General features: G+C 48.8%; 1 long non-coding RNA gene across 1 annotated transcript in view; it reads left to right on the top strand.

Annotated features, from left to right (window-relative positions):
• The window catches only part of LOC147737799 (uncharacterized), a 30992-nt gene extending 8581 nt beyond the window's left edge, over window positions 1-22411 (top strand). The window contains exons 2-3 of the long non-coding RNA XR_015302412.1: window positions 20648-20718; window positions 22342-22411. This is a non-coding gene — a long non-coding RNA (uncharacterized LOC147737799). The remainder of the gene's footprint in view (window positions 1-20647; window positions 20719-22341) is intronic.
• The last annotated feature ends 329 nt before the right edge of the window (window positions 22412-22740 follow it).

The raw sequence follows: 22740 nt of genomic DNA, 5'->3' as shown, positions 1-22740 counted from the left end.
GGGTCGCAGAGTGGACATAAGACGACCGATAGGTTTTGATAGATTGTCCCAGTTACTGGCCACACTCCCTAGCACATGCTCGTCCCCTTTCGAGGCCTGTTTGTTCCGGACTGCATTTACGCTGGCATTTCACGGGGCTATGAGAGTTAGTGAGCTAGTTGCAAGGAACAAACAGGATGTGGCGGGGGGCTTGTGCAGGGAACATGTTCAGATCAGGGGTGATGCGATGGTTGTCTCCTTTCTCAGGTCCAAGTCTGACCAAGATGGGAGGGGGGACTGCACGATCATTCGCAGGATTCCCGAGTCATCCATGTGTCCGGTACAGTGCTTAGAGGATTACCTAGCACGAAGGGTGGCATCATGGGGGGGGACATTGTTGAGGCATATAGACGCCACCCCGCTGACGAGGTTTCAGTTTCAGCGGGTGCTTGCAATGGCCATTGCCGCAGCGGGCTTGGACCCGGGTGAATTTGGGACCCATTCCTTTCGTATAGGGGCTGCCACTGAAGCTACAGCCAGGGGTCTTAATGTAGAACAAGTGAAACGTGTGGGGCGTTGGTCCTCCAATTGTTATAAGAGGTACGTGCGATTGCACATGTTGTGAAGCTGTAATCATGTACTCACGCTTCTTGTCTTTTGTTTGTTTTCAGTTGCGCAAGCCTGTGTGGCAGGGCGGACTGTGCAGTTGACCCAACACCAGGCCAGCGGTCACACATCACCGGCTGAGAGAAAGGAGGTGTGGGTCGTAGGCCACTCATACGTGAGACGGGCCGCAGACGTATTCAAAGCAGGTGATATGATTCACGTACCTGGTGAATACGGGTACAGAGTGTCCTTCCACGGAAGGGGCGGTCTCTGGATTGACCAGTTTCAAGCATTCTTTGAGGGTTTGTTAGAGCGGATGAGGTCACCGCCGTCCATAGTCATAGTACATTTGGGGGGCAATGATTTAGTCACCACCGGTAGACGACTTCTCCTGGAAGCTATGCTTTCCACGGTAAGTTGGTTAGCAAGGAGAGTTCCGGGGTGTGTAATTGCGTGGTCTCATATGATCCCACGAAAAGTGTGGCGGGGAGCTATCTCGATCCCTGCTTTGAATCATTCCGTTAAAAAATTGAATAACAAAGTGAGTAGGTTGTTCCGTTCCAAGACATTGCATTCGATCTCACATAGTTGTATTAATGATGACAGTATGTATTTGAGGGATGGTGTGCATTTGTCGAGGGTGGGCAATGAGTTACTCATAGGAGACTTCCTAGCTTGGTTAAAATCGTTAAAACATGACCTTTAGGTAGGAGTTTTGTGGGGGGTCCGGATAGCCGGTCAACTATCCGGACCTGTGGCGGTAAGGTCATGATCGGTGAGCACTAATTGGTAGATCCCTATGAGTGGGCGTCACCCAACACGGATGGGAGCGCTCGGGGGAGGTGGCCATTGGCCCCTCAATGGGGAGGCGGTCCCGTCTAAGGGCGGGTCGCCGGAAGTCAAGGAAAGGCGGTCAAGGCCCCTTCCTGTGTAGGAGGGGTTACAGCCCCCTCCTGAGGAATTTCCCGGGGCCAGTGTCATCTGCGACGGCAGATGCGGTAAGTTGTGTGGGGTGGGGGGAGGTCCACGATACCTTCTAGATACCACACACAAGTATTCGAACGACCTTTAAATGGCGTCGAGTCTTAAGTGCCCCCGACAAGTCAAGGGAAATTGTTAGTAGTTGCACTTGAGGTAAGCCTCTGTGCTGTCGCCCTTCCCAAGTGGGAGGGGTAAGTCTGGTTAGGGATCTTGACACCGGTTATGACCTTGCCGTTGGCCCTTAAACGTTAGGATGTACAATTTCAATGTTTATAGAGAATGTTTTTTGTAGGATGCTAGTTCGGCTAGGAGAACCTCTGTATTAGAGAATATGTTAAGATTAGCCAAACATCGCAATGTGATAATGAAATTGTACATAACATGAAACGTTTAATGTTTAATTTTTTGTTTTAATAAATACGGCCGCGGGAGGGTCACTCCCTCCCACATCCAAAAACTTTAAGAACTGTTTCCGGTTTCCCTCCTTTTGGGATCGTGTTGAGAGGGGGTGGCGGGTATCTCAGCCATATGGAAAGGGGCGACCACTCGGTCCCCCCGAACGTATGGCGGAGTGCCTCGATCCCCCCGGGAAGCCATTTTTTGGCGGGAGGCGCGTCTCGGCTGGTATGCCCGAAGCGGCGTAGCCGGGGCGCGCTTTTTCCCGCTCTAGAGTGGGCTGGCCTAGACACCGACGTAACCAGCCCCGCCCACGGGACGGGCAGGGGCGGGTTTACGCCCGCCCTGAAGACGGATAAAAAGAGACGCAAGACCAGAAGACGTCCTCTTGTTCTTGTGCTCCGAAGCTGCACCTCCTCGCTACACGTGAGCTCGGGACAGAACGAAGAGCCAATTTTGACCCACCCACCAGCCCCTGAGGACAGCAAGTTGTTGTGCAATAAAGTGAATTTTCTAAGTATGTTTTTGCTGTTTTCGTTTACAGGTTGTGAAAGTTTCAGTTTTGTTGTTTATCTTAATAAAGTATGGTGAATATCGTTTAGGTTGTTACGATTAAAATGACTTGATGTAGTGTTGCATTTTAAGCATACTCTTTCGGTCGTAGCGACCAATGTTGTCATAGGTTCGAGTAAGAATCGTCGTATTTATGTTTTGGTAGGCGGTAAGGTCATGATCGGTGAGCACTAATTGGTAGATCCCTATGAGTGGGCGTCACCCAACACGGATGGGAGCGCTCGGGGGAGGTGGCCATTGGCCCCTCAATGGGGAGGCGGTCCCGTCTAAGGGCGGGTCGCCGGAAGTCAAGGAAAGGCGGTCAAGGCCCCTTCCTGTGTAGGAGGGGTTACAGCCCCCTCCTGAGGAATTTCCCGGGGCCAGTGTCATCTGCGACGGCAGATGCGGTAAGTTGTGTGGGGTGGGGGGAGGTCCACGATACCTTCTAGATACCACACACAAGTATTCGAACGACCTTTAAATGGCGTCGAGTCTTAAGTGCCCCCGACAAGTCAAGGGAAATTGTTAGTAGTTGCACTTGAGGTAAGCCTCTGTGCTGTCGCCCTTCCCAAGTGGGAGGGGTAAGTCTGGTTAGGGATCTTGACACCGGTTATGACCTTGCCGTTGGCCCTTAAACGTTAGGATGTACAATTTCAATGTTTATAGAGAATGTTTTTTGTAGGATGCTAGTTCGGCTAGGAGAACCTCTGTATTAGAGAATATGTTAAGATTAGCCAAACATCGCAATGTGATAATGAAATTGTACATAACATGAAACGTTTAATGTTTAATTTTTTGTTTTAATAAATACGGCCGCGGGAGGGTCACTCCCTCCCACATCCAAAAACTTTAAGAACTGTTTCCGGTTTCCCTCCTTTTGGGATCGTGTTGAGAGGGGGTGGCGGGTATCTCAGCCATATGATTAATCGTAGCGTTGAGAGAACAGCCATGTCTTTAGCTGTTTTCTGAAAGTGATAAGAGATGGGCTAGATTTTATTTTCAAAGGAAGGGAGTTCCATAACTTTGCAGCTGCTATGGTGAAACATCTGTCTCCCCATTTAACTCTCCTTGTTCTGGGTATCTGAAGCAGATGAGCCGTGTTGGAGCGAAGCGTTCTGGAGGAAGCCAGAGGCTTAAGGGAACTTGTAAGGAATTTAGGTCCCATATTGTTTATTGCCTTATAGACAATACAGAGGGCTTTAAACTTCGTACGACTTCTGACTGGAAGCCAGTGCAGTTGGTCCAGGTAACACGATACAGAGCTAGATTTTGAAATGCCCAGAAGAACTCTGGCAGAGGCATTTTGTACCATTTGTAATTTAGAGATGATCTTTTTTTGTGCGTTGAGGAAAAGGGCGTTGCAATAGTCAGTGCGTGAAAACACCAGTGTAGATATAAGTGTTTTTCCAGCAGTCATGGGTAGATATGGGAGCAGTTTTTTTATTTTCCTTAAGATGTTAAATGATGATGATACTACCGCGTTCACGTGATGATGGAAAAGGAGTTTATCATCAAATATTACTCCCAAGTTTCTGACTTTACTGACAGGTTGCGGTGGGGTTCCCATTTCCTCCGGCCACCATAAGGGGGACCACAAAGGCTGAATACTTCCAAAAAGCATGACCTCTGTCTTAGTTGAATTAAGTTTTAAGCAGTTGGACGCCATCCAACTGCTGATGGCCCTCATGCCGTCCTTGAAGTTTGCTGCAACCTCGAGTCCATTTCTGTGTATGGATAGTACCAACTGGGTGTCATCGGCGTATGTTGTTAGGTTGATGTTGTAAGCTTTGATTACCCTCGCTAAGTCCGAAACGTAGATATTAAAAAGGGTCGGACTTAGCGAGGAACCCTGAGGGACTCCACAAGGAAGGCTGAAAGTAGGAGACGTGAAGGTACCTAGCTTAACTGCCTGTTTGCGGTCGGCCAGGAAAGATGAGATAAGGTCTCTGGCCTTGTGTTTGATACCGATGGCCTCGACACGGCCGATCAAAGTAGAATGATCGACCGTGTCGAAAGCCGCCGATAAATCCAGCAAAATCAGGACAGCCTGTCCGCCATTATCCATCGTGGTCCTTATTTCATCTGCCGCCTTGATCAAGGCAGTTTCTGTCCCGTGACCTTGTCGGAAACCGAACTGGGTGTCATCTAAGAGGTCATTATTTTGAATATAGTCAGACAGTTGTTTATTCATGACAGATTCAAAGATCTTAGCTGGGAAGGGTAGGGATGCAATAGGACGGTAACTGGATGGTAATGAAGGATCAAGTGACGTTTTTTTGAGAAGTGGCCTGATTACAGTATTTTTCCAAATAGTGGGGTAAGAACCTGTTGAAAACATAGTGTTACAAATGTGTGTCAGAGGTAAAGTGATGATGTCTGGAATAGTATTAAGTATGGAGGGGTGACAGGGGTCCAGTGGGGAACCAGATTTGATTGACAGAATTAGTTTATGAATGTATTGTGGATGTATAGTAGTAAATTCCGTTAGAGCAGTGGGAACCGAATTTGTCGGAGTATTTAGAGGGTCCGTATTGTTGAAATTTGGAGTGAAATCCTTAAATATAGATGTGACCTTGTCGGAAAAGAAGTCAGCCAAATTGTTACAAAGTGTTTGGGATGTTTGAGGAGGAGGGTTGGAAGGTTCGGCAAGGTGGTTTACGACTTCAAACAATTTCTTCATGCTGCACCTAGCTTGATCTATTTGGGTGGTGTAATAGATATTTTTTTCTGTTGCTATGCTCTGCTTGTAATTATGAAGTGCAGCTTTGTATATTGTTTTGTCTGAAGAATTGTAGTGTTTGCGCCAATGGCGCTCAAGGTTACGACAATGTTGTCGTTGAAGTCTAAGATTTTCAGTAAACCATGGGGCCGAAGGGACCTTCCTATTATGTTTGGAAGTTCTGGAAGGTGCGAGTACGGAAAATGCCCCTTCTAGAATGGAGGTGTATCTGGTAGCGGCATTATTGGGGTCAGTTTCGTTGTCTATGTCCATGAAAGCGTCAGTGAGAATCTGAGAGAGCTGATTGTGATCTAAATTTTTCCAATCTCTGGCAGTTCGGTAGGAATTCTGAGAGGAATTTGTAGAAGCTATCATTTTAGTTTTAATGTCAAATAGAATGGCAAAGTGATCTGACCATGTTAGAGGAAGAATTTTGTTCTTGATGATATAAGGATTGTTGGTAAAAATACCATCAAGCGTATGTCCTGCCTTATGAGTAGGAGCAGTTATCAGTTGTACAAGATCTACAGTGAGCAGATCACTAATAAGCTGGTCGGTGTCTTTATCAGTTTGGGATTCGAGATGAAAATTAAAATCTCCCAAAACAGTGAAGTGTTTATGGTCCACGGCTAACTCACTCAATTGATGGAGTTGTGAGAGAAAAGTAGTGCTTGAGCCAGGAGGTCGATACAAAAGAGTGCCTGTGAAAGATTGATTCATGGTAAGAATAACCGTAAAGGCAAGTGCCTCACAGCTCCTGTGCTTTAAGTCGATGGCTTTAACGCGGAGGCTGTTGCGGTATATAATTGCAATCCCTCCGCCTTTATGTGCAGAAATGCGGTCCTGTCTATAGACACAATAGTTTTCTGGCATGGCAGCTTTAAAATCTGGTCCAGATGCATCGTCTCCCCATGTTTCGGTAAGAAATAGGAGATCGATGGCATAGGTATTAAGCAACTCTAATATTTCAATTTTGTGACATGGAAGCGAGCGAGCGTTAAGTAGTGCTGCATGTATCAATTTCTGTGGTGTAGGTATAGCCAAATTACAATTTGTGCAAAGAGTGCAGAGAAAAGGCCCTCCAATAGGATCAGATATTTGGCATATGGGGGGGTCATGTATCTTGTGTAGGGTTTTATTTAGGTAGTGCAGTTCGTTTGCTGTGTAGACTAACCTTTTTGTCGACAAAGGCAGTTTTGTAATATTTCAAAGTGTGCCCCGACGTGTTGTATGTGTTTCATATATGCACTGTCTAGTTGAAACCCCCTCCCTGCTTCTACTATTTCTTGTGTCACAGCATACCAGTTCTTCAAGCCAACAACATCCCAACTCCCCCCCCCCCCCCCCGCCCCCCTCCCTCATGCAGTCAACATGTGCTTCGTCTCTAATTCTTAAGGTGTGACAACTTGGCTTGTCACCCTGCCTCCACCGCTGCTCTCTCGCTCCCCAGTGGGGAGCGTGTCCCACCCCTGGTCATCTTGCCTCCATGTCTGTGTCCTTGTAAGTTCCTCAACATGGCCGTGCATGTATTATGTGTCCCTTGGTGAGGTCCTATTTCCCTGCTCTCCACAAATACTCCTCCCCGTCTTCCCCCCCATCAACAGTGACTCCCTCACATCTACTCTCGCACAGACAGTAGTTAGCGTCAGCATGTCATAGAGTCGAGGGTCCGGTCGCCGCCTGACCCAGCAACTCATTGTCCGAGTCACTAGGGTGCGTATTCTGCTGCTCTCGTAGGTAAGTTTGGTAGAACGCCCAGAAAATCTTTGGGCGGCTCTTTGGGGGTAGCAATTCGCTGTAGGTTTCCGCCTGAGTACTACAGTACAGCATATCCCGCGCCCATCTGGTCTTGGTGGGCAACGGACCTCTCATCCAACATTGGGCTACTACTCTCCTGGCTATTAACAACCCCTTGTCCGTAAGCCTACGGAGCGCAGCAGGGAGACTTCTTGAGTTGCCAATGAGAGCCAAGCCTGGGTCCGGGGCTACGTCTACTTCCAGGATTCTGCTCATTTCCGCGAAGATTTTGCACCAGAATGCCAGTATGCCTGGGCAGGTCCAGGCTAGGTGCAAGAAGTCAGCATCAGCCGCGTGGCAATGTTCACAGTTCGCCTCTGGGCACAGTCCGTATCTGCGAAGCCTCTCCGGTGTGTAGTGCACCCTCTGCAGAAACTTGAAATGTATTAGCCGATGTTTACCGTTGAGGGAGATTCGCTTCGTGCTCTCACAGCAATATCGCCACGTCGCGTCATCAATCGAGGCATTCAGGTCTCTTTGTCATGCTAGTCTGGCTTTCATGAGTTGATGCTCACCGTGTGACATGGCTACTTTATAGAGGTTCGTGAGGAGCTTCTGAGGCTCCTTTCGTTTAATGACATATGTCAATTGAGGGACGTCTGGGGGTTCCGCCATATCCGGGCCCAGTAGTTCCATGAGAGCGCTCCTGGTCCTGTGAAAGTGAAAGCGTTGAAGGAGTGGGGGTTTATCACTATCTCCACGTATCTGTTCCCAGGTTTTGACTACGCCGTCCCGGAACAGGTCACCCGCTTTGCTGAATCCTAGTTTTGCTAATTCACTCGTGACCGCCCTTTCAGCCATGGGTGGAAGCCATAGCATCAAATCTAATGGCATCTCTGGTGAGTATAGCGAGGCACCGCCTTGTCGACTCAGGAGAGAGTGCCAGGCGTGGTTAGTTAAGGTGACAGAGTCCAAAATCCCTGTTCGACGATCCTGCGGCTTGCAGATCGTTGCCAGGAGTGACAACGGATGCGCGAATAGACGCTCCATTCGGACATGTGGGATCAGCCTGTCTCCATGTATCCAAGTGTGGAGGTGTGATGCCTGTGCCACCCTGTAATACAGTTCAAGGTCCGGGGCTGCTAAGCCCCCCATACTATACGGCAGAGTGAGCGTCGACCATTTGACTCTTGGCTGTTTCCCTGCCCATGCTAGATTTATCATAAGGCTAGTCCGGCGTTGAAAGAAGGCCCTAGTGAGCACGATTGGCAGAGCATTGAAAAGGAACAGGAACCTTGGTAACACCACCATCTTCATAATGGCTATGCGGCCCATGAGTGTAAGCGGCAGTTTGTTCCAGACCTCTATGTCGTCTTCCAATTTGCTGACCGCCCTGCCATAGTTCTGGTTAATGAGCAGGTCCAGGTCTACATGTATTTGTTATGTTATGTTATGTTATGTTATGTTAAAATAAACTTATATAGCGCACAGCTACTCTAAAAGAGTGTCCCGGCGCTTTCCACAGGCGGCTCCGTGTGTAATAACATAACAAGAAAAAACTAATACAGAAAAGAAAGAAAGAACCCAGCAAAGAAAACAGTTAAACATTAAAAAGCCAAGTCTTCAGGCTCTTCCTGAATTGAAGCAGATTAGAGGTACTGCGTAGCGCCAGTGGCAGAGAGTTCCACAACTGGGGTGCCTTAAAGCTGAAGGAACGGCCCCCAGTCCGCGCCTTCCGCACACGTGGCACCACGGCAGTAAAAAGAGATTCGGACCGCAGTGAGCGGGCAGGACGATAGAAGGCCAATCTACGCCGTAGATACCCAGCCCCTGAGCCAAACAGGGCTTTATGCATCAACGTAAGGGATTTGAACATAATCCGCTTACGGATAGGCAGCCAATGAAGCTTCTGCAGCAACCCAGAGGCTCGTGACCGCCTATGCAGGCCAAAGATGGCACGGGCAGCAGAGTTTTGTGCCACCTGAAGGCGTTGGACCAGGAAGTCCTGGAGGCCAAGAAAGAGGGCATTGGCATAGTCGAGCCGGGACCCGATAAGCGCCTGCACTGTAATCCGCCTATGCTCCGCAGAAAGCAGTGGAAGAAACTTGCGGAGCATCTTCAGAATACCAAAGCAGGTTCCGGCCAGACCCAGGATGTGCGCTCTCAGTGATAACTTATTATCAAGTTTGACGCCAAGATTTTTAGCAACCGCAGATGATTGTACAGGAGGGCTCATTTCATATGGCCACCATTGCCGCCACTCAGGGTCGGTGACACAGCCGAAGAATAGGACCTCCGACTTACTGGAGTTGGCCTTCAGGTTGTTATGCTGGAACCAGTCGAAAACCCTGCCCAAACAACCCCGGATACTCTCTCCATCAAATGGTTGATCTTTACCACAAGTGAAGAGTAGTTGCGTGTCGTCGGCGTAGGACACGATCTGGGCCCCGTAAGCCTCCACCGCCGCCGCCAGGGGGGACATAAAGATGTTAAACAGTGATGGGCTCAGCACCGAGCCCTGTGGAACCCCAACTTTTTATCCCCAAGTACCTGATCGGGTCGTCGGTCCACTTCAGAGGAAACTCAGTCTCTACTTGTGTGGTCACCGGGGTCAAGGGCAGCACCATCGATTTTGCCCAGTTGACTTTAAGACCGGATAGTGCACCGAACCGTACCACCTCTCTCAGAAGTGGGGGAGCGAAGTAGCCGGGTCGTGCGCATACAACATCGTATCGTCCGCATACATGGACACCACTATTTTGTATGTCGGGAAACAAACACCCCTGTGGCTGTGATATTCTCTCAGCGCACATGCCGGTGGCTCTGCGGCTAGTGCATATAGTAGGGGGGATAGTGGGCACCCCTGACGGGTGCCCCTGCCTATGTACAGAGGCGCCGAGATTGCATTGCCCACTCGCACTCTTGCCGAGGGCCCCTCGTAGAGTACGCCCACCATTTGAAGGAAGGGCTCACCAAGTCCCATGCGCCGCATCACCTGGAGGAGGAACGGCCATTCCACTGAGTCAAACGCCTTCTCCATGTCTAAGAAAAGCGCTACAGCCGGTGTATCTTGCTTCACATGTTGGATGGTTCCTAGCACCGTTCTGATGTTGTAAGTCAGGTTTCTGGTAGGCATGAACCCCGCCTGTTCCGGGGCCACTAAATCAGGGGCCAACAGTGCTAGTCTAGTAGCCAGGACTTTGGCATATAATTTAGTGATTTAGTGTCTACGTTTAGTAGTGACAGCGGACGGTATGATCCGCAGTCGTCGTGCGCTTTACCCGGTTTCAGAATTGTGACAATCATGGCTTCTCTCATAGAGCCAGGCATACTGCCCTGTTCGCAGATGTCCCCCAGTAGCATATGTATATGCGGTAGTAACTGCTCCTGAAAGGTTTTATAAAAGTCAACTGTCTATACCCGGCGCACTGCCCGATCGCATTGAAGCTAGGGCATCTTTGATTTCATCAATCTGTATGGGGCACATGAGGAATTCCCTCTCAGAGTTCAGAAGGAACTGGAGTTTTGTGTGTTCCAAGTAGTCCAATATGTCAGCCGACATGTCCCCGCTTCTGGAAGAGTAGAGCTCTGAATAGTAGTCTCTGAAGACAGCGGCAATATCTGCCTCATCCGTAACTCTGTCACCATCTACCTTTCTCAGCTCTGAAATCATCTGCTTCCCTCTGCGGCCCTGGAGGATGTTAGCCAACGCCAAGCCGGGCCTCTCCCCCTCCCCGTACGTACAAGCCGTTGCATATTTGCCCATGTGTTGAACCTCTCTATCTGCTACTTCATGGAACTCTATCAGTAGGCGCTTGATTTCCTCCTCAGTCGCGTCGTCCGGTCTGGTGCGGCTCTGTTCCTCATGGGCTTGTAGTTGGAGTTCCAGCTCCGCTAGCCTACCCCTCGTCGCCTTCAGGACACTTGAGTGTTTAGACATTGCAATACCCCGTATGTAGACTTTAAAGGCCTCCCATACTGTCTGGAAGTCCTTTACCGACCCTACATTTTTTTCAAATAATACGTCGATCGACTCCGCTAATTCACCGCAGAAGATCGGGTCAAGAAGCAAATATGGTGGGAAGCGCCATGTGAAAGGGGCGATCCTCCGTACCGGGGTCTCTACGACTATTAGTATTGGGGAGTGATCCAACAGTGTGCGCGGGAGTACTTTGCATGTCTTAATAGATTGGTTGATTCCTGCAGTAGCAAACCAGTAGTCAATTCTGGTGTGTATCTCGTGATAAGCAGAGTAGTGGGTGAAGCCATCACGGCCAGCACTCCTACTCCTCCACACATCCTCATGTCTAACACTAGCAGTTTCGCGGTGAGCGACTGCGCGGCCGCCGAGGGTCTTCGGGGGGGACCAGAGGACCTGTCCCTATCCGGGTTAAGCGTCAAATTGAAGACTCCTCCCCATAGTATGTGCGGGTGATCGTGTCCACCAACTTCACTAGCTAGTGTGTCATAGAATTCAGGGGAGTCATAGTTGGGGCCGTATGTATTGACAACTAGCAGGTCCAACCTCAGACCCCTGCAGGACGCTATAACATACCTGCCTTCCAAGTCCGCCTTGAGCGTCTGTATTTGTATGTTCGTTTTGGGGTTTACCCACGTAATGACTCCCTTGCATGTGTAGTGAACCCCGCCACCGCTATATGTCCTTCCAGGCCTCTGTTGTGTAGCATCCTACTCGTGAGCGGTAAGTGAGTTTCCTGTAGGAGTGCTATGTCGATGTTATGACGTTTGAGGTAGCTTATCACCTTTCTGAGTTTTCTGTAGTCATTCAACCCTCTGACATTCCAGGTAAGGGCGCTGAGCGAGGAGGACTGTGCATTTGTCTGTGTACTCGTTACTTCAGCCATCAAGGCGTGACCTGTGGTGCAGTAGTGCGGTTCAGTATATATGGGTGAGCTGTGACACCGCTGCCCATTCACGAGTCGTGAGCGGTAGGAACATGTGGCAGTTTAGAGCAAGCACTTTTAGTCCCCTGAGGGGAAATACACCCTAGATCAGCAAACAAACAATAACATTCCCAGTTTCCCTTGAAACCCCCACCCTCCTCCCACAGCAGACCAGCCCCAACAACACGGCCTAGCTTGATAAGAACATCCCCCCTCCTACCCTCCCCTCTTCCCAAGTACTCCCTATCTGGACAGATGTGTGCGATCAGCGCGAAGGCAGAGGTCGCCAATATCAGCACAGGTAGTACTTTCATACCACATCATGGCATTGAGAGCTTCGTAGCTCCGTCTCTCCTTAAGTGTCTTTGTGCTCAAGCCCCAGGCCCGAGCCATCCCCCGCCACCACGGCAACCCCCAACAGCAGCAATATTGTACCACCCCCTCCCCCCGTCCCAGTATTACACCAATCTACTGTGCAGATCCATCGGCTACAGTCCACCCCATTGTCCAAACCTTTCAGCGTGCATTCGCATCAATACAACAAATAATTAACCAGGAATGATCTCACCAGTGCTCGGTGACTCCGCAGTTCTCGCATTCCTGTAGCGAGCTGGAACCATCCGAACCCCGGACCGCCGGGGGCCCGTGGCCAACTCTGTTCTGATCGTCCTCGGGATCATGCCCCCGTTCGACGGCCAGAGGCCGCTTGTTCATGGCTCATTTCCAAATCACTATTCTTGGTCTTCCAGCCCGCTGGTTGGTTCTTGTTCACCTTCCTGGTTCCTGGGACTGTTCCTCCGTTCCTTTGTCCATGTTTTAAGCGCCTTCTGTAGCTCCTTAGGGTCAGTGAAAATAAGGGAATGTCCCTGTCGGTTAATACGTAACTTTGCCGGATAAAGCATAGCGTAGTCCAACCCTAGGTCTCGAATTTGCTGTTTGTACGGGGCAAAATGGCGACGTTCCTCCTGCACCCTCGCCGTGAAGTCCGGGTAGAGCGAAATGGACGATCCCTCGTATTGCAGTTTCCCTTTCTCTCTGGCCAGTCGGAGGGCAGTGTCCCTGTCCCTGTAATTCAGGAGTTTCGCTATGATTGGCCTCGGTGGGGCACCCTGACGCGGTCGCGAGCCCAGCGTGCGATGCGCCCTCTCCACTATAAACATAGTCGAAAAGACATCGTCACCCAGCAGCGTAGTGAGTAATTTCTCCACAAACAGCTCCATCTTCCCCACTTGCGTCGTTTCCGGTAGGCCCGTGATGCGTATATTAGAGCGCCGAGAGCGGGCCTCCAAATCTTCTGATTTGTCTTGAATGACCTGGAGGAGTTTACCAATCTGTTTGCGATCCTTATCTAGGTCCATTTGGGCCTCTTCCACTTCAGTCAGGCGCCTCTCAGACATGTCTAGCCTCTCCGCGTGCTTTCCCACTCTCTCAGACATTCGGTCCATGCGATAAGTGAGGGCGTCAATTTTCGTACCTATCGCCGCCATGCTGTCTTGAAGGCCCTTCTCCATAGTAACTAGGAGGCCCTTAATGTCCGCATAGAACGTGCTCTCCGGGCCTCTGCTCAGCTGTGCAGGCGAGGAGTCCTGAGTTTCCGGGGGTTTCGACTTGCGCTGTTCAAACGCCAGCTTGGACTGTGTCTTGTCACCTTTGCCCATTTTTCCTTCCTCAGCAATTGCAAGACGGGTCCTTCTCGTGAGTGATGCAGTCGCCACCTCTAAACCCGGTTCCGCACAGTCGGTCTTCTGCACACACTCCGCTCTCTTCTCAGCTGGACTCTTCCCCAGCCCGGCTCTCCGAGTTACTGCAACTCCCCTCAGGTTCACTGCCAGTGGTTATTGTCCGCTTCAGCCCTGGGCCCACTGTCCTGGGCACGGGGCAATCCCCCTCCACCTTAGGACCGGTCAGCGGGTGAGGAGGGGGGGTGAATCAGATCTCCACCAGGCCCGTGAAGTGTGTGCAGCTCCCGCGCAGGTCCCAGCACCGGATCGTAGTGGGCAGGGGGGGGGGAACTCCGTACCTCCGCGTCCCTCGTTCTTTTGCAGCTTCCCGAGCCCCCAGTTGGCCCCTCCTCAGCATCACTCCACGGAGCTCCTCCGTGTCCCTCTGGCCGGCAAGCGACCTCCAAAGTCGCGCTCCCCAGCTGCCCCCGGGCTCACCTAATCTATCCAGGTGCGCGCCGCCAGCGTGATCGTGGCCCCCTCGACTCTGTGGCGCAGTGTCGCAAACTATCAGGCAGGATCAGCTTGTCAAGCCTCTGAGGCCATCACCTCGTCCCTCCGGTCTGCACGTGTCCCCAATGGCAGCTCCCCTCAGGCCAGGACAAAATGGCGCCGCGCCACAACGAGGCACTTTCCCCTTCGTGGGTTGCAGCGTTGCAGCAGATCCAGGCAGTTATCAGCAGCCCCCCGTGCACTCTTGCCTAGGGGGGGTGGGGTCAGCGGCACCCGCTACTGTCCGCTCCTCTCTGGCGGCTCTGATCCGGTGGACGGATGCACCGTGGCAGGGGCCGTCCGGCGGGCCGCATGTCGTGTGACGCCCTTCGGGGCAAGGGTCAAGCAAGAGCCCGGCTTTGCGGCCCAGTCCGCCTCCGTTCCTGGTCGCGTTCTTTTCCGGCGGCGCGGAAATGTTCCGTGGCTCCTCTCCCACTGCCAGGCATCCCCGGGAGTCAGGCGACAGCCCCGGAGCCCTCGGGGCTCGGCTATTTCAGGATTATTGCTGGATTATATGGAGTGATGGTGCGGAGCCCTCACTTCAGGCGTCCGCCATCGTTGCCGGCAAGCTCCGCCCCCAAGAAGATTTTTTATTGGAGACTTTTGTCCAACCACAAAAATCTACTCATGTCGTACCCATGCTACAAGGCCTCCTTAGACATGCTCCTGTGGTGTTCAAAGACCCAGTTAGAGCTAGGGGTCTTAACACCAGAGTAGATAAAACATACAAGGCAGCTCCCAGTGACCCTATGTACATTAAGGGCCCACTTCCCTTAGATTCACTAGTAGTTGCCAATGCACGCAAACGTGCAAACTCCCAAGGGTCAGGTGGCACACCACCTCCTGACAAAGAATCCAAGTTATTAGACGCGTCAGGTAAACGTATGGCGTCTCAAGCTGCTAATTCTTGGAAAATAGCAAACACACAAGCCCTTCTAGCAAGATTCGATAGTGCTCACTATGATGAGCTGGAAAAGCTCATTCAACATCTACCCCAAGAATATAAGGACAAACCCATTGACCTTATACAAGACGGCAAACTTATAACCAATACCTCAATCAAATGTGCGCTTGACGCAGCTGACACCGCGTTACGTGCAATAAATACTAGTGTTCTGCTACATAGACACGCCTGGCTCAGGGTATCTGGATTTAAGCAAGAGGTGCAAAATACGATCCTAAATCAACCATTTGATCAACAGCACCTCTTTGGACCTGCAGTCGACGCATCTCTAGAAAAAATAAAAAAAGACACAAACAGCAAAGTCTATGGGAGCCTTACAGTCACCATCTGCCAGAGGCTCCTTTCGTCGCTCCTTTTATAGAGCCGGTTCCAAAACTAATACATCAGAACACCCACATCATCCTAAAAATGTCCCAACCAGGGCTCCTTTTCTAGGGGATACAATAGAGGAGATTACAGAGGTAACAACAATAAGGGTAGAGGCAGAGGTAATAACACCCGCATCTCCCCTAACAATAAAGAGTGACTTCCCTGCGCTTCTCGCGTCAGGGGATGCATTTCACAGTTCCTACCTGTCTGGAATTCCATCACACAGACAGGCGGGTAAGACAAATTATCCAGTATGGTTATTGCCTGGAACTCACTTCTACTCCCCCCAACATTCCTCCAAGACCGTGTCAAATGTCATTAGAACACCTAACGCTCCTCAAACAGGAAGTCTTCGCAATGTTGCAACAAGATGCATTAGAGCCAGTTTCGATAATTCATCAGGGGACAGGAGTCTACTCCCTTTTTCCTAATCCCAAAAAAGGACGGCTCTCTAAGACCAATACTGGACCTCAGACCTCTCAACGTTTACATTCAATCAGACCACATCCACATGGTCACTTTACAACAAGTGCTTCCACTACTACAGCAAGGCAACTTTCTCTCCACTATAGATCTAAAAGATGCCTACTTCCACATTCCAATACATCTCGCTCAAAGGAAGTATCTCAGATCTGTGGTAGATGGTCAACACTACCAGTTCAAGGTGCTTCCATTCGGAGTCACCACAGCACCCAAGGTTTTCACCAAATGCCTCGTGGTAGTTGCAGCCCATCTCAGAAGACAACAAATTCATGTCTTCCCCTATCTACACGATTGGCTCATAAAATCAAACTCCCACAGCAGCTGTGTTCAACACACACTCCGGACAATACAGTTGCTTCACAGTCTGGGATCCACAGTAAATCTAGACTAATCCCATCTCCAACCATCACAATGCAACAATATCTAGGGGCAACAGTGAATACTTACACAGCCCTAGCATATCCCAATCCCATCAGGATAAATGCTATATAAAACCAAGTTATAAGATTTCAGCCACAGCACTCACTATCAGCAAGAGTGTTCATGCAGCAATAGGTATGATGGCATCTTGCGTTTTTCTCGTCCCTCATGCAAGATTGCAAAGGCGCCCTTTACAAGAATGTCGAGCACGTCAGTGGAACCAAGCTCAAGGTCAACTAACAGATCTGGTGTTGGTGGACGACCGCACCCATCGTTCTCTGCAGTGGTGGATCACAAAAAATCTTTCCAAAGGACGGTCGTTCCTCGAGCTAGTTCCACAGATAGTGCTAACAACAGATGCATCGCTCACCTGCTGGGGAGCTCCTCTCCAAAACCATACCATTCAAGGTTTATGGACCTCTCAACAAAAGCAATTCCACATCAACTACCTGGAATTGTTGGCAATCTCTCTAGCGCTGGATTAATTTCAACCGCAACTCCTAGGCAAAGCTGTCCTAAGTCGTACAGACAACGTGACAGCAATGTATTACATACAAAAACAGCGGGGGGGCACTCTCTCCAGTTACCCCGTCTAGAACAGAGCATCTGGAGGTGGGCCATTCCACAGAAAATATACCTCATAGCAGAACATCTATCAGGAGTACACAATCAAATAGCGGATCTTGTCAGTCGCCAAACACAACAGATCCACAAATGGTAACTTCATCCTCAAATACTTCTTCCTTTCTTTCACATGTGGGGACAGCCAGACATAGATCTGTTCGCCACACGCCAAAAAGCAACATGCCCAAGCTTCGCATCCAGACTAATGGGTCCTCCATTTGAACCTTTACACAAATGTGAACTACAGTACCTTACTTGGAAAGTAGCTATTTTAGTCACCATCACTTCTCTCAGAAGAGTGAGCAAACTCCAGGCATTAACCATACAAGAACATTTTTTCAAATCTTATCATAACAAAGTAGTTCTTAGAACAAACTCAAATTTTTTACCCAAAGTAGTATCTGCCTTTCATCCAAACCAGTCTATTGAGCTACCAGTATTCTTCCCCCAACCAGACTCAGTGGCAGAGAGAACTCTACACACCCTTGATGTTATAAGAGCATTACTTGACTACATCGAAAGAACACAACCCTTCAGGAAAACCAAACAGCTTTTCGTAGCTTTCTCCCCACCTCATGAAGGCAATCCTATAGCCAAGACAGGAAGTGCAAGGTAAATTGTAAAATGCATACAAATATGCTACCTTAAAGCCAAACGCACGTTAACCATTCCCCCTAGAGCTCATTCTACACGCATCGATGGCATTCTTGCGGAACATTCCCCTAGATGACATATGCAAAGCAGCAACTTGGGCCACGCCACACACCTTCACAAAACAATATTTTGTAGATGTGCATGCAAAACAACAAGCTAGTGTGGGCCAGGCTGTATTAAAAGCACTTTTTCAAACTACTGCAACGGATACAGGTAGCCACCGGTAAGCAGGATACTGCTATATAGTCTATGCATAGTGTGCAATCTGCAGCTCATATGCCTCGAACGGAAAATGCTACTTACCGGTATACATCTGTTCTTGGCATGTAGAGCTGCAGAGTTGTACACGACCACCCTCCTCCTACCTTTATCTAATCCAGTATTATCTGTATTATCTGAATTGGATACATCACGCATTTACACCTTTCTATTTCTCACTTCTCCATCTAACCCTACTGGCAAAACAATGTTACGATGGAGCCGAAGCCCATGCACACTGTCGACCGAAGGAGGAGTCACCAACCTCATGACTACAAGATAAGAACACACCTAACATCGAATGGATGTTCTCTGAAGGCATGAAAGCCATCGCTGCATGGATGCGTGCCAACTATTTACAACTTAATGCGGGCAAATCTGAAATTATGTTGTTTGGAGGAGCTGCCACTTATTGGTCGCGTACCTGGTGGCCGGAAGAGCTGGGTACTGCCCCTACCCCTAAAGAAGTGGTTAAGAACCTAGGTGTCAGGATGGATCACAAACTTACCTTTGATACTCACGCTAACACTACTGCAGGATCTTGCTTTTACATTCTTGGCCTCCTGCGAAGGATTTTTCCCCTTTGATGCAGGCCTTGGTGCTTAGTAGATTTGACTACTGCAATGCCCTCCTATTCTCAGCTAATCAATCTGCCATAAAAAGACTTCAGGTGGGGCAGAATACCGCTGCCCAACTTACTGTCAACGCCCCAGCTAGAACACCCTCTGCACCTCTCCTGAACCAACTCCATTGGCTCTCTATAGGAAAAAGGGTAAAATTCAAAATAGGCTGCATTATTCACAAAGCCCTCAATGGTCAAGGCCCTTCGTATCATGCAATTAAACTCTCTGCTTACACCCCGGCTTGAACTCTTAGGTCATGCTCTGAGCATCTGAGTCAAAAAGGAACGTAGTGGTGGAAAAGCATTCTCTCATCTTTCTCCGGCATTTTGGAATAATTTACCCTCACACCTGCGCTCTGGACTTACTCTGGCTCAGTTCAGAAAGATGTCAAAAACCCACCTCTTTTAATCTTTCCTTCGTTTCTGGTATTCCCCACTGTCTTAAGCGCCGAGATACCCTCATGGGTGATTCAGCGCTATACAAGTCAATAAACTTCAAACTTCATATAGGATATACATGAAAAGACAGGGTCTGTGGAGCAAATACCTATAAAGACAATAGAAATTGAACTAAAACACAATATTAAAAAATAACAAGAAACACACCAAATTACCACCCTCCTCAAGAGGGTGGTAATGCAGTTGCAATTTGGAATGGGTCCCCTTCCACTTTATGACTGTGTCTAAAAATATTTTTTAAGAGCAGGGTACCAGGGACCATTGCCTGCCCTTAAATAATGAAACGAAAACGTTTCACTTTCTAAAAATTAAATGCATCCCGTTTTCCTTTAAGAAAAATGGGCTGCATTTTTTTTTAAAAAGCTGCTTTATTAAAAAGCAGTCCCAGACGTGGTGGTCTGTTGAGCCCAGCAGGCCACCATCCGTGGTAGGGCTGGCATTGCCAATGGGCTCACAAATTGCGAGAGGCTCATTAATATTAATGAGCCTCGCAATTTACAAGCCCATTGGGAATCGCTAATTAGTGTAATAACAACTACTGTGCATTTCATTTAGCGCCTCACAATAAGTCGCACATTGCGAGGCGCAAAATTAAAGGGTCGTACATCTGGCCCAGGGTCTATTAACCGATCTAGTGTTGGTAGACCGCCGCAACCATCGCTCGCTGCAGTGGTGGAACCCTCAAAACTTAGCAAAAGGACAGCCTTTCATAGACCCGATTCCACAGACACATCGTTAACCGGTTGGGGTGCCCATCTCCAACATTATAGAGTCCAGGGGCTGCGGTCGGACAAACACAAACGTCTCCACATCAACTACCTGGAACTTCTAGCAGTGTTCCTGGCACTCAGCTTTTTTAACCCAACTTGTAGGCAATACTGTCTTAGTTTGCACTGACAGCATGACAGCAATGTACTACCTACAGAAACAGGGAGGGACTAACTCTCTACAGCTGTCGTGCCTTGAATAAAGCATTTGGGATTGGGAGATTCACCAGAAAATCTATCTCCTAGCAGAACACCTCCCAGGAGAAGACCATCAGATCGCAGACCTGCTCAGCAGACACAGGCAGCAAGTCCACGAGTGGGAACTTCATCCCCAACTTCTTCTTCCCTACTTTCAAAATTGCACCCTACTGGACACAAGTGATGCGAACCATGTCTCAATCGGAGGGGGTCTCAGTACTACCAGATCCTAGACTTTGCCTATTGAATATATGGGAACCTAATGACCTCACACGTTCCGGACAGGGGTGGATGTCACTGGGTATGATGATGGCAAAGAGGAAGATAGCGCAGAGGTGGGGTGGGATGGAGTCGCCTACGCTAGCGGCCTGGACACATGATACAGATACAGCAATGGTTACAGAGCGGGCAGTGTATCGCAATAGAGGTTGTCCGAAGAAATGGAGTAAAATCTGGGGGGCCTGGAATAAATATAGAGGGGACATTTGTGACCCACCCTCAGATGATGATAGTTCTAGCTCCGATTCTGATTAATGTGTTGAAAATGCCGCACGTGCCTCTGGCCCCCTGCCGAGACTGTTACATTCCGATATATATGTATTTATGACATAGTCTGTTGGACTGATGATGTGCTCTATTCATCTAGTAATTTCACTGAACAATGTATCGCGCTGTTTTGAAAATGCAAATAAAAATATATTTTTTTAAAAAGCTACATCTCACACCTTGTCTCCTCACTCAGAGCCATGGAGAAAGCAGACATCCAATTCCCAGAGATCTCAACCTAGCGATTTGGCTCCTGAAGTCATAGAGGTTGGTTATTTACAACTACAACCAGACTGTATGAATATTTTCAAGGAAGCTAGAAAGCCTACTACTAGAGCATGTTATGCAGCAAACGTAAATATTTTGTTGCCTTTTGTAACAACATCATCAATCATCTTGATGCGTTTGTGCAGAACATCATTTGTTATCGGTTGTATTTACAGCAATGTGGATTAACTTACACATCCATTTGTTTACACCTGGGAGTCGTAGCTGCATACTTGCAAAATAGCCAACACCTATCTCTCTTCAGAGTACCAGTGATTAAAGTCTTGATGGAAGGATTAAATAGGGTTATACCACCAAGTATTCACCCTGCTCCAGAGTGGAACTTAAACATAGTCCTTACAAGGCTAATGGGCCCGCCTTTTGAACCAATGCACAAATGTCAGTTACAATTCCTATCATGGAAAGTTGCTTTCCCCATAACGATAACCTCACTAAGGAGAGTTGATGAACTTCAGGCATTAACTATGCAAGAGCCTTACTTTCAACTTCACAAAGATAGAGTGGTTTTACGTACCAATCCTAAATTTCTGCTTGAAGGAGTTTATGCTTAGTGGTAATTCTTGTGCAAAATCAAATAAAAATAATATAACATTAGCATTTTCATTATGTATTGAACCATCCAAATTCTTGTATAGAATTTATGTGCTGCAATGATAATAGATTGCAAAAACCACAGTTGATGGACAGAATGCAGAACAATGTCATACATTCACCCCAGTACAGAGATCTGGGCCTAAATCCATCGTTTTTTTTGCACTCCACACCACCCCAGTTCAGACATGGCCATATGCAAATCAGTCTGACCCTGTGCCTCATGGGAACAGTCCAGCCCGGACTGCCAAGCCATGCCTTCCCTGGACCGGAAACAAGCTTCCGAGGACCGGTTTCTGGCATTCCAGCCGTCTTCAGCCCGGCTTGCTTGAATTCAGTGGTGTGGAGAGCATGGGACTCACGTCTGAGCATACCCATCCCACTCGAGGTGACAGTTGCAAAAACCACAGTTGATGGACAGAATGCAGAACAATGTCATACATTCACCCCAGTACAGAGATCTGGGCCTAAATCCATCGCTTTTTTGCACTCCACACCACCCCAGTTCAGACATGGCCATATGCAAATCAGTCTGACCCTGTGCCTCAAGGGAACAGTCCAGCCGGAACTGCCAAGCCATGCCTTCCCCGGACCGGAAACAAGCTTCCAAGGACCGGTTTCTGGCATTCCAGCCGTCTTCAGCCCGGCTTGCTAGGATCCAGTGGTGTGGAGAGCACTGATAATAGAAGCAGATAAAAGTAATTAGCAAAATAAGCACATTGAACAAAATCAATAGTTCCACCATCTTTCTAAAATAATGTACATATGCAAACATATACAAACTGTATGTAGCGTTTCCCTACTTTGCTTTCCTGTGTGTCTGTGTGTGTCTGTTGGTCTCTGTGTGTCTATCTCCCATTCCCTGTAGGGAGAGTATGTAGCTCCCCGTTGTAGAAGAGTTGGTCAAGAAGGAGCACACTGCATTGAATAATTTCTTGGTATGCACTTTTTATTAGTATTACAGGAAATCACAATGATTGATTGTCTCTGTTATATTCTTCTTTCCCTCAGGGTCTTCCACTTCAGCCCCTTAGGTGAGCCTCGGCCGCGGTCGTCTCTTGGACAGAAGGTAAAGACTCAGGTAAGTGTTTTTGCTTTATGGTTAAATCAAGGGAGGATGTGAGGGATAAATAATTGCTATGCATATATGTGAAGGGAGGGGGTTGGACCAACCAAAAGAAGAAGAGTAGCAGATGATTTCTGCTCTTGTCTTTCTTTTCTGTCTCACTGATTTCCTTTTTCCTGGGTCCCTTTCACCCCTCAGCCTCCCCTCCCCTCCCGTCCCTCTTTGACTCAGCCCCTTTTCAAAAGCCTGTAGACGCCCCCGCACCTGGAAGAGCCACGCCCCTCTTGGGCCGTGGCGTGGTGACTTTGCGTCCTTCAGTGAGGTCTGGTCTCCATCTGTTTCGG

This window comes from Lissotriton vulgaris, chromosome 1_1, assembly GCF_964263255.1.
Source record: "Lissotriton vulgaris chromosome 1_1, aLisVul1.2, whole genome shotgun sequence".
NCBI classification, from domain to species: domain Eukaryota; kingdom Metazoa; phylum Chordata; class Amphibia; order Caudata; family Salamandridae; genus Lissotriton; species Lissotriton vulgaris.
Note: the sequence above shows the minus strand (reverse complement) of the source record. Positions and strands in the feature narration are given on the sequence as shown.